General features: G+C 44.3%; 1 pseudogene; it reads right to left on the bottom strand.

Moving 5' to 3' along the window:
• Positions 1 to 716: 716 nt before the first annotated feature.
• The window catches only part of LOC103730920, a 12,959-nt pseudogene continuing 2,027 nt past the window's right edge, over positions 717 to 11,648 (bottom strand).

The following is an 11,648-nucleotide window of genomic DNA, read 5'->3' as shown; positions in this document are numbered from 1 at the left end:
GATTTTTTTTTAATAGCTTTGTTGATGATTCCCTTCACTATATGTGTGTGAACACATTCAGTGCACACATAGTGTAGTTAATGCTATGACTAAATTCGTGGCTCTATGAGAAAATAAATAACAAAGCACAAGTCCTGGTGTAGTTTGTACAAATTTCAGTCACTGGTGATATTCCAAAGATTATGTCATAGGTAATAAGCTAAGAATAGCAGATCCAGCCAAAGGAATGAGGGGAATCAAACTTACTGACTTGTCAGTTACAATAAGCCAAACCGTGGGTCTGCAGGATGACTAAGTGGATAAATGCCATTACTTCCAAGCACGATGACCTGAATCCTGGGAATCATATAGTGGAAAAAGAGAACAAACTCCCACAAAGTTTCCTCAGACAATCACACATGAACCATGACAACACACACACACACACACACACACACACACACACACCAAAATAAAGTCTTTTTTTAAAGCTCTGTCTGGGTTTCCTCCTTGGCATCACTTGACAGACTTTCCAAATACTGGTCCTTTTGTCTGAAGACAAAAAACTTACAGTGCTTCCTTACTGCAGAAACCTGGAAACTGGTGAAATGCTTTAATCAACTCAACAGGTTTTTATTGCACACCCACAATCCACCTTCACTGAGTAGTGTTAAAATAATAATAATAATAATAATTAAAATAATAATAATAATAAAAGATGTAAGTCTCTTCCCTTCTTAGGCTTTCAGGTGAACAGGAGCACCAACGTGCGGAAGACAGTCATTGGCATGGCCATGTTCTTCATTGGCTCCACTGCCCTTGTTCTGATCGGGGAAAGTGCTGTGTGTACAGCCACTGAAACAAACAACAGTATCGGGTGCTAAATACCAGGACAAGCACATACTGGGGACAGTTATGAACAAGACAAGCCCAGTTACGACTCTCAGGAGCTTAGTTCCAATGCGAGAAGGTTTTAGTGTGCTAAGGCTGTCATTAACAACGCACTGCCAACTGGGTGGTATGAGCAGAGATTCCCAATTCTAGAAATCTGAAGCAAGCTGTCAGCAGGAGTCCTTCTGAGTGCTCTAAAAGAAGGATCAGCTCCCAGCCCCTGTGCTTGGCTTGCAGATGCCTGTCTTCATATGACAATGACACTTTTTCTTCTACATGTCACAGTATTCAAATATTTCTGCATATGGTGGGGGAGGGGGTTTTCTGAGCATCTTCTTCCTCAATCACTCCCTACCTTATTTTTTTAATATTTTACTTATTATTTTTATTTTATGTGTATAGGTGTTTTGCCTGCATGTATGTAAGTACACCACATGTGTGCAATGACACCCAAGATGGTATAGGATTCCCTGAAACTGGAGTTATAGACAGTTGTTAGCCACCATCTGGGTGGTAGGAACTGAGCCCAAGTCCTCTGCAAGAGCAGTCAGTGCTCTTAATTGCTGAGCCATCTCTCCAGCTCCATCCCTACATTTTTTTTTCAGACAGGGTCTCCCTGGAGCCCCAGTCTTGATCAAATGTATGAGGGATGGGGCCGTACACACAGCACTTTCCCAGATCAGAACAAGGGCAGTGAAGCCGATGAAGAATATGGCCATGCCTAACTGTCTTCCACTCGTTGGTGCCCCTGTTCACCTCAGCAAAGCTCTCATTAAATGGGATGCAGTACAACTGGACTTTCTCATCCCTGGTCAGGCTGTTCCAGTCAAATTTTTCCTTCTCCTTCAGGGCCTTCTGGCTGGCAGACATGATGTGGCTGTCATGGGCCACATCAGGCAAGGGGTCGTCAAGCTGGTCAACATAAATGGGGAGAGAGTAGTCCTCACTCTTCACCACACTTGCATGCACTCGAACACACAGAGGTGGAAATGGCTTGCTTGCCAATTAGGTTAAGTGCCCTGATAGCCAATATTCTGCCGCCACTGCCCTTGACCACTAATGACTTTTAATTAACTCCAGAAAAATCATGTGCTCTTGTGTCTTGTGACCTGGGCACCTGATCTTGTTTCCTGGAAACCTCAATTTGGTACTCTATCCCAAAGGATAATGAATGGATGTGGGTATGTGTGAGAATTAACATATCTGTATCAGTTACTTTTCTGTTGCTGTGATAAGACATCATGACCAAGACAACTTATAGAACAAGAGTTTATTTAACTTCCAGTTCCAGAAGGATGATGTCCATCATGGCAGAGGAGGCATGGTGGCAGGAGGTGAAAAGGCTGGATGGTCTGTTAAGGGGTAGAGCTAAGCTTGTACTTCCCCACCTGAAGCTGGAGAAACCATTTTAGATAAAATTATGTGTGGGGCCAGACTTAGGGGCACAGTTCCAGGGACAGAGTTCCATGAAGATGATTCTTCATCACAGTTCCAGGAGACAGACTGTTCTAATAGAAACCTAGTGGAACAAGAGTCCTCTTAAAAACTAAATTTGAAAGTCAGGTGTTTTGTTCAGGTGATTATAATTTTGATATCGTAACACCACAAGACCTCAAAGAGCAGGAGTTACAGGTGGTTGGCAGCCATACCATCTGGGTGCTGGGAACCCAACTCAGGTCCTTTGGAAGAGCATCACGGGCCTTTAACCACTAAGCCATCTCTCTAGCCCATAGTTGTCAGCTTTTCTGTGAGTACCATACTGGTTTTGGTTACTCTAGCTGTGATGAGGCACCTCAGGACTGACCATAGCTACTCCATGTTACAGTCCTAGCTGTTTCCAGCAACTGTAACCAAGAAGCAGTTGGCTCAAAGTGTGGACCCAGCTGCACCAGGGTGTGGGTTTGAGGAAACAGATCAACATGTCCCTGGCCGCTCTTGCTAACTGCTCACTCTTGCTAACTGCATCATGTTGTTTTTTGCTTCTATGCTTCCCACTCTGCTCCTCCTGGCTTGCACCTGTAAGAAGAAACTGTTGGGAAATTTTCTACCCCTGAGCCATAAGAAACTGTTAGAAGGGGGACTTTCTACCCCAGAGTGGACAATTGTGATTTTTCTGTATAAAAGCTTACCCTGAGAGAAACTCAGGAATCTAATGCCCAGTGTAGTTGCCAGCCGGCTATAAAGACTTTCTTTTGACTATTTTCTGTGTCTGAGTGGTCTTCTCTGATGGGTTACCTCATAACATAGCTCTGTAATATGTTCTAAAGTCAGCTATTGTAAACCCTCTAATTTTGTTCTTTTTATTCAGGATTGCTTTGGTTATTTGGGGTCTTCTGTGATTCAGTTCAAGTTTTGGAAGTGTTTTTTCCAATGTCTTTGGGGGCTGGGTGTTGTGGGATTATGATATACTTAGGCTACAGCTTTCTTATGTGGGATAGCTATGGTATGATGCACTCATCTGCAGATATGATGTGCCCACTGCAGAGACAAAAAGGCCCAAAATAAAAGTGCCAAAAATAAAAAGCAAAATTTCCCCACTCCCTAGCAACTGGTCCCTAACTGCTTTGAACCTGAGCCAACGACTTGAGATACTTCATACAAACAAATAGAGCCCAATTCCCAGTGGTCCTTGGTACCTCATTTCAAATGGTCATTCTCAGAGAGGATAAATAATGTTGTAAAGTTTACTTCCAGGGCTATAGGACCTTGCAGAGGACCCAGGTTCAATTCCCAGCACCCACATGGCAGCTAACAACCATCCATAACTCGGGCATTGCACAACTCGGGTGCACTTACATACATGTAGACTAGACATTCATATACATAAAATAATTAATAATAATAAATAAAATATTTTTTAAAAAATAAAATAAGAGCCAGGTGTGGTAGCACACGCCTGTAGTCCCAGCACTTGGGAGGCAGAGACAGGCAGATCTCTGTGAGCTCAATGTCAGCCTGGTCTACATAATGAGTTTTGGGCCAGGTGGGACTACGGGGACACCCTGTCTCAGAAAAAAAGACAAATAGCTGGGCATGGTGGCATATGCCTTTAATCCCAGCACTCAGGAGGCAGAGGCAGGCGGATCTTGTGGGTTCAAGCCCAGCCTGGTCCACATAGTGAGTTCCAGGACAGCTGGGGCTACAAGGAGACCCTGTCTCAAAAATAAATAAATAAATAAATAAAATAAAATTTTGCTCCTTGAGCTGGTGAAATGGTGCAACAGTTAAAGGCATTTGTCATCAAGCCTGATGACCTAAACTGGATCCCTGGAACCCATATGGTAGAAGGAAAGAACCAACTTCTATAAGTTATTCCTCTGGCCTCCCACACATATATACTCGCACAATAAATGGCTCAATGGTTACGAGCAGCTGCTGTACTTCCAGATGTCCTGACTTTGGTTCCTGGCACCCACATCAAGCAGCTCACAATTGCCTATAATCCAGCTTCAAGGTATCCAACACCTCTGACCTCTGCATGCACCTGCACATACCCTCCCCCAGACACACACATATCCATATTTTAAAATAATAAAAGTAAATATTTTAAATAATAATAATCATTTAAAAATTGACTATCTGGGGATGGACGTATGGCTCAGCAGTTAAAGCATGTACCACTCTTCCAGAGGACCAGAGTTTAGTTACTAGCAACCATGTCAGGGACTCACAATTGCCTCTAACTCTAGCTCTTGGGGTATCTAGGCACAAACACACATACATAAAAATAAAATGGTGATGCACACCTTTAATCCCAGCACTCGGGTGGCAGAGGCAGGCAGATCTTTGTGAGTTCAAGGCCAGCCTGGTCTACATAGTGAGTTCTAGGCCAGCTGGGACTACAGGGAGACCCTGTCTCAAAAAAACCAAAAAAAAACCAACAAATCAATTTAAAAATTGATTACCAGCCAGGCGTGGTGGCGCACACCTTTAATCCCAGCACTTGGGAGGCAGAGGCAGGTGGATTGTTGTGAGTTCAAGGCCAGCCTGGTCTACATAGTGAGTTCAGGTCAGCTGGAACTACAGGGAGATGCTGTCTCAAAAAGACAAAAAAAGAAAAATTGATCACCTTGGGGGCTAGAGAGATGGCTCAGGGTTTATGAGCACTGACTGCTCTTGCAGAGGACCCAGGTTCAGTTTCCAGCACCCACATAGTGGCTAACAACTGTCCATAACTCCAGTTCCAGGAGAATCAGATGTCCTCTTCTGATCTCCAAGGGCATTGCACGACATGGGTGCACTTACATGCTTGCAGGCAATATACTCATACACATAAAATAAAATAAAATTTGATTACCTCAATACAATGAGCTGCCCTCTTGAACTCTTGAACATATGAACACATGACCTCACACAAATGGCCCAGGAAATAAGGCCAAGAAATTTCTATAAAAGTATCCCATTCCCTGTCTCTCTCTGTCTTTGTCTCTGTTTCTGTCTCTCTCTGTCTCTCTGTATGTCTCTCTGTCTCTCTGTGTCTGTCTCCGTCTATCTTTGTCTCTTCGTCTCTCACTCTCTGTGTCTCTATCTCCCTCTCTGTCTCTTTCTTTCTATCTCTCTCTGTCTCTGTCTCTCTCTGTCCCTCTGACCTCTACATGCACCTGCACATACCCTCCCCCAGACAGTCTCTGTCTCTCAATTTCTGTCTCTCTCTGTCTCTGTCTGTCTCTCTCTCTCTCCTTCAGCCTCTCTGACTCTGTCTCTCTCTTAATGTCTCTGTCTCTGTCTGTCGCTGTCTGTCTCTCTCTCTCTCCCTCAGCTTGCCTGCTGTGTTTCTGTCTACAGTATTCTTCATTAAACTTCTATGTCAATTCTGGCCAGTAGGTATTTGCCCCCACATCTTGGGCGCACCATCACTCCAGGCCTGACATGCATCAGTTTCTGTGTGAGGGTAAGGCCACCCTGGCAGGCCTGTGCAGGCGAGGCCCAGCTGGCACAGCCACAGATGTATGGCTCTTCTCAATTTCCTAAGGCTTAGTGGGGGTGGGGTTGCTGTAGTGAGTCCGGGGATGTGGTACAACATGCCCTGAGTGGGGTAGGACACCTTGTGTAACCATGATATGCTGAAGCCCTGTGGGAAAGGGAAGAATCGAAAGAGACACTGTGCCTCTCCCTTCAACTATCAGGCTACAACCTTTCTTCACCTGCAAAATTAATGTGTTCAATAGACCTGTAGGAGTCAGAGCTTGAAACTGATCCCCAAAGAAAATATACAAAAGGCTTCCACCCTACTCTGGCATAGGGACAAAGAACTCTGCCAGAGGCTGGTGTGGGGACTCACTCCTGTAATCCCAGCCCTCAGGAAGCAGAAGTAGGAGGAGCTCAGGGCCAGCCTGGGACACAGAGTAAGACTCCATGTCACCTAAACAAAACAAAACAACAACTTGTCGGGTCTAGGACATACCCGGATCTTACAGCCCACAAACCCCTTGAGACTCTTGTTTCAAAAACTAGATCTTCAAGTCTCTCTCTACTTTCCTCTTCACAGATCTGAATTTAAAACAAAAACAAAAACCTTTCACTATGCCAGGGGTGTCACATGCCTTTAATCCTAGCAGAGACAGGCTCTCTGTGAGTTCAGGGCCAGCTTGGTCTATATAGTGAGTTCCCAGGCTAAGCCAGGGTTACATAGTGACCCTGTCTCCAAAATAAATAAATAAATAAATAAATAAATAAATAAATAAATAACACAAACAGGTGGGTGCTCACACACATACACATACAATTTTTTTGTGGGGGGAGGTCTTTTTGATACAGGGTCCCCCTGTAGCCCCAGCTGTCCTGGAACTCACTATGTAGACCAGGCTGGCCTTGAACTCACAGAGATCCACCTGTCTCTGTCTCCCGAGTGCTGGGATTAAAGATGTGTGCCGCCACACCTGGCTTCAAACTATTTTAAAAAAGTTCCAGGCGTGGTGGTGGTCGCCTTTAATCCCAGCACTCAGGAGGCAGAAGCAGGCAGATCTCTGTGAGTTCCAGGCCAGCCTGGTCTCCATTAGCGAATCCAGGCCAGCTACAGCTACAGAGATTCCTTGTCTCAAAAAAACAAAAACAAAAACAAAAACAAAAATTCCAACAGGCCAGGCATGGTGGGCATGCCTTTAATCTCTGCATTCCAAAGGCCCAGGCAGGTGAATCTCTGTGAGTTCAAGATCAGCCCGGTCTACATAGTGAGCTCCAGGCCAGCTGGGGCTCCAGGGAGACCATGTCTCAAAAAGACAAAAAAAAAAACAAAAAAAGTCCAACAAAATTAGCAACACTTGCTATGAAGATTGTCTACATAGAGACAGTATTTCTTTTATATATAGATACTTTCAAATAAGAACGTTAAAATAGCAATAAACCATGCTAGAGTAAATGACCTCTAACTATGGAATTAGTCCTTTCCCAGAAGTAATTGTGAAATTTTCTGGAAATCTTACAAACAAGACTAAACTTTGTTTACAGTAAAAACATCTTAACTTCCTGCATAAGCCTTGTGACTAGGGTTTTACTTTATCAGGTGTCATACTATCCAAAGTACCTCAGGAACTTCCCTGTGATCCCGTTTCCTAAAGAAGAAAGTTCTTTAGCAACACTTCATGATGTAACTACTTCAGAAGTCAAGAAAATCTAGTGTGTGGCTGCTATAGGGTCCCTACCCTTAAATGGGCCTTTCTCTTTACACGGTCTCCCTGTAGCCCCAGATGTCCTGGAACTCATCATGTAGACCCGGCTGGCCTCAAACTCACAAAGATCTGCCTGCCTCTGCCTCCCAAATGCTGGGATTAAAGGCATGCGCCACCAATTTATTTATTTATTTATTTATTGGTCTTTTTGAGACAGGGCTTCCCTGTAGCCCCACCTGTCCTGGAACTCATCATGTACCCGAGCCGGGCTTCAAACTCACAGAGATCCACCTGCCTCTGCCTCCCGAGTGCTGGGATTAAAGGCATGCGCCACCATACCCGGCCTAATTTTTTTTTAGATTATGTGTATATGTTTGATGGTATGTAGTATGTTCACCTGAGTGCAGATGGCCCCAGAGGCCAGAGCTTCTAAAAACCAGCTGAGGCTTTGCCAGCCACTCCTGGGCTATTCAGCTGTTACCTAGGCATTAGGTGGGGAACAGGGCTATCCTTACTTACAAGGCTCCTGTGACCCAAGCTGCTCAGAGTTAGCCACCAGACTGCTTCCAGGGCAAAGATAATGGGCAAAGCATTCCTGGGCCAAGCCACTTAGAGCAGGTTATCCACATGCTTCCTTGGGAGTAGCTGAAAGCAGGTGCTTCATAGGACCTACAGAGGCCAGAAGAGGGTGACACGGATCCCTTGGAACTGGAATTATAGATGGATGTTAGCCATTTAACTGCCGGTGCTGGGATCCAAATCCAGGTCCTCTGCAAGAGCAGCCAGTGCTTTTAACTGCTGAACCATCTCTCCAGTTCTGAGAATCACATTCTTTAGGCAAGGGAAGAGGGAACACGTATTTGGGATTTAATGACAGTTTTTATATTCTCACTAAGAAACTGAATCTAGTCTCAGACCTTAGAGGAAGTTTCTCAGAAAACCCTAAATTGATCTGGACTTGACTGACTTTCCAGACTAACTGATGCTCACATTATCACTTTTCTTTTACACTCTATAAAAATTGAACTAGGGGGCTGGAGAGATGGCTCAGCGGTTAAGAGCACTGAGTGCTCTTGCAGAGGACCCGGGTTCAATTCTCAGCACCCACATGGCGGCTACAAACCATTCTTAACTCCATTTCCAGGGGAATCTGAAGCCCTCTTCTGACCTCCAAGGCATTGCATGACACTGGTGCACTCACATACATGCAGGCAATACATAAATATACATAAAGTAAAATAAAAAATTTTTTAAAAAATTGAACTGGGTGTGGTGGTTGTGGTGGGTTGAATGAAAAGTGCCCCTCATAGGATCAGGTATTCGAACACTTGACATATGGTCCCCGGTTGGTGGCGCTGTCATGGAATCTTTAAGAGATGTGTGGCCTAGCAGGAGGAAGCATGTCACTAGCGAGGGCTTGGAGAGTTCATAGCCTTGTCCCTCTCCCAGCTTGCTCTCTCTGCTTCCTGTGTGTGCTTGAAGATGTGAGTTCTCAGCTTTCTGCTCTGGCTGCCTCCTGCCATGCTGCCCCCACCATGATGGACTCTTATCCCTCTGGAACCATAAGCCAAATAAACTCTGCCTTCTGTAAGTTGCCTTGGTCATAGTGCTTTATCACAGCAACAGAAAAGCAACTAGACATGATACACATCTGTAGTATCAATATTTGGAAAGTGAAGGCAGGACCATCAGCACTCAGGAGGCAGAGGCAGGCAGATCTCTGTGAGTTCATAGCCAGCCTGGTCTACATAGCAAGTTCCAGGTCAACTGGGGCTACAGGGAGACCCTGCCTCAAAAAGAAAAAAAACAAAAAACAAAAAAAAAAACAGTCATTTAAATATAACAAATCATTAAATTTTTTATTACATTTATTTATTATTTGCTTTGTGTGTGTATGCACGCACATGCACATGCGTACACACAAGAGTGCCACAGTGTGGGGCTAGAGAGATGACTCAGAGGTTAATAGTATGAGTTGCTCTTACAGAGGACTCAGGTACAATTCCAGCACCCATGTGGCAGCTAACAACCATCTGTAACTCCAGTTCCAGAGGACCCGTCGCCTTCTTCTGACCTCCATGGGCATTGCATGGCACAGGTGTACTTATATACATGCAGGCAATACACTCATACACATAAAATAAAAAAATAATAAGCCAGGTGTGGTGGCGCAAGCCTGTAGTCCCAGCACTAGGGAAGCAGAGGTAGGCAGATCTCTGTGAGTTCAAGGCCAGCCTCGTCTACATAGTGAGTTCCAGGACAGCTGGGGCTACTTCAAAAATAATAATAATAATAATAATAATAATAATATACATATACATATATATTTTTAAAGGGTGCCACAGTGTGTGGGTGGAGGCAAGAGGATAACTTTTGGGAGCTGGCTTTCTCCTTTTACTATGTGGATCCCAGGGATCAAACTCAGGTCATTAGGCCTGGTCGCAAGTGCCTTTACCCACTAAGCTACCTCACCAGTCCGCAACTAATCATTTTAAGGTCTATAAGTCAGTAAGCATTTAGTGTATTTACAATATACCACCAACCCTTTTTTTGTTATTTTTTTTGAGATAGGGTCTTATGAGGCCTAGTGTGGTCTCAAACTTCTTATGTAGTCCACTAACACTTGTTCTTGTTGTTGTTGTTGTTTTGAGATAGGGTCTTATAAGGCCCAGTGTGGTCTCAAACTTCTTATGTAGCTGAGGCTGGCCTTGTGCTCCCAATCCTCTACTTTCACCTTCCACATGCTATGATTACAGAAACGTGCCACCATCCATGACTCTAGTTTCCAAGTGCTGGGATTACAGACACATGCTACCATCCATGACTGTAGCTCCAACATTTTCATCGCCACGGAAAAAAAAAAAAAAAACATGAATTATTCCTCACTTCTCCTCTCTGGTACTGATTGCTTTCTGTCTGTATGGATTTTCTCATTCTGCATATATTACATGTAATTTTATGTAACAACTTGACTTCTTCAGGGAATGCACAAATATCTGGTTAAACTTTATTTCTGGGTATGTTTGTGGTATTTGTGGGTAAGATTAGCATCTGGGGGTTGGGGATGTAACTCAACTGCTAAAGTACTTGCCTAGCACTCAGGAGGATCTGGGTTCAGTCTCCAACATTGCATGAAATCAGACAAGATGGCACCACCTGCAATCTCAGTACTTGGGAGGTAGAGGTAGGATCAGAAGCAGAAAGTCAAGGTTATCTTCAGGAGCAGAGTGATTTTGAGGCCAGCCTGGGCTACATGAGACCTTGGAGAGACAGACAGAGAGGAGAGAGAGAGAGAGAGAGAGAGAGAGAGAGAGATATTAGCATTTGAATCTGTGGAGTCAGTATGGCAGATTCCCTCTTGTGGGTGGTGGGTGGCATCATATCATTCCTTAGAAAGCCTGAAAAGAAAAGGAAGAATGAGGAAGAATTCACCCTTCTTTTCAGCCTATCTGCTGGCATTGACGTCTCATTCTCCTTCTGCCTTGGACTGGGATTTATACCATTGGCTTCCCAGAGTCTCGGGCCTTGACTCAGAATGAGTCACACCTCTGACTTTCCCAGGTCCCTTGCTTCCTCATGGCAGATCATGGGACTTCTCGGTTTCCATAATCTTATGAGGAATTCTCACAATCATTCTCTCTCTCTCTCTCTCTCTCCTCCTTCTTCTTCTTCTTCTTCTTCTTCTTCCCTCCCTCCCTCTCATTATAAGGAATTTCTGAGAATTATATATGTGCATATATGTATATATTTATGATCTATTGCTTCTGTTTCTGAAGAACGCTAATATAGCGTATAAAAAGATTATATATTGCTCGGCATTGTGGTACACACCTTTAATCTCAGCACTCGAGAGGCAGAGGCAGGTGGATTTCTGTGAGATCACCACTAGCTTGGTCTATGTAGCCAGTTCCAGGCCAGCTGGGGCTACAGGGAGACCCTGTCTCAAAACAACAAACAGGCACTGGAGAGATGGCTCAGTGGTTAAGAGCACTGGCTGCTCTTACAGAGGACCTGGGTTCAATTCCCATCACCCACATTGTGGCTAGCAACCATCCATAACTCCAGTTCCAGGGGAGCTGACACCTTCTTCTGGCCTTTGCAGGTACTACAGGATATGGGTGCACTTACATACATGCAAGCAAAATACTCATAGATTTTACATATATATAT

Source organism: Nannospalax galili, unplaced genomic scaffold, assembly GCF_000622305.1.
Source record: "Nannospalax galili isolate Female #2095 unplaced genomic scaffold, S.galili_v1.0 scaffold473, whole genome shotgun sequence".
Taxonomy (NCBI): domain Eukaryota; kingdom Metazoa; phylum Chordata; class Mammalia; order Rodentia; family Spalacidae; genus Nannospalax; species Nannospalax galili.
This window is presented reverse-complemented; position numbering and strand designations above follow the sequence as displayed.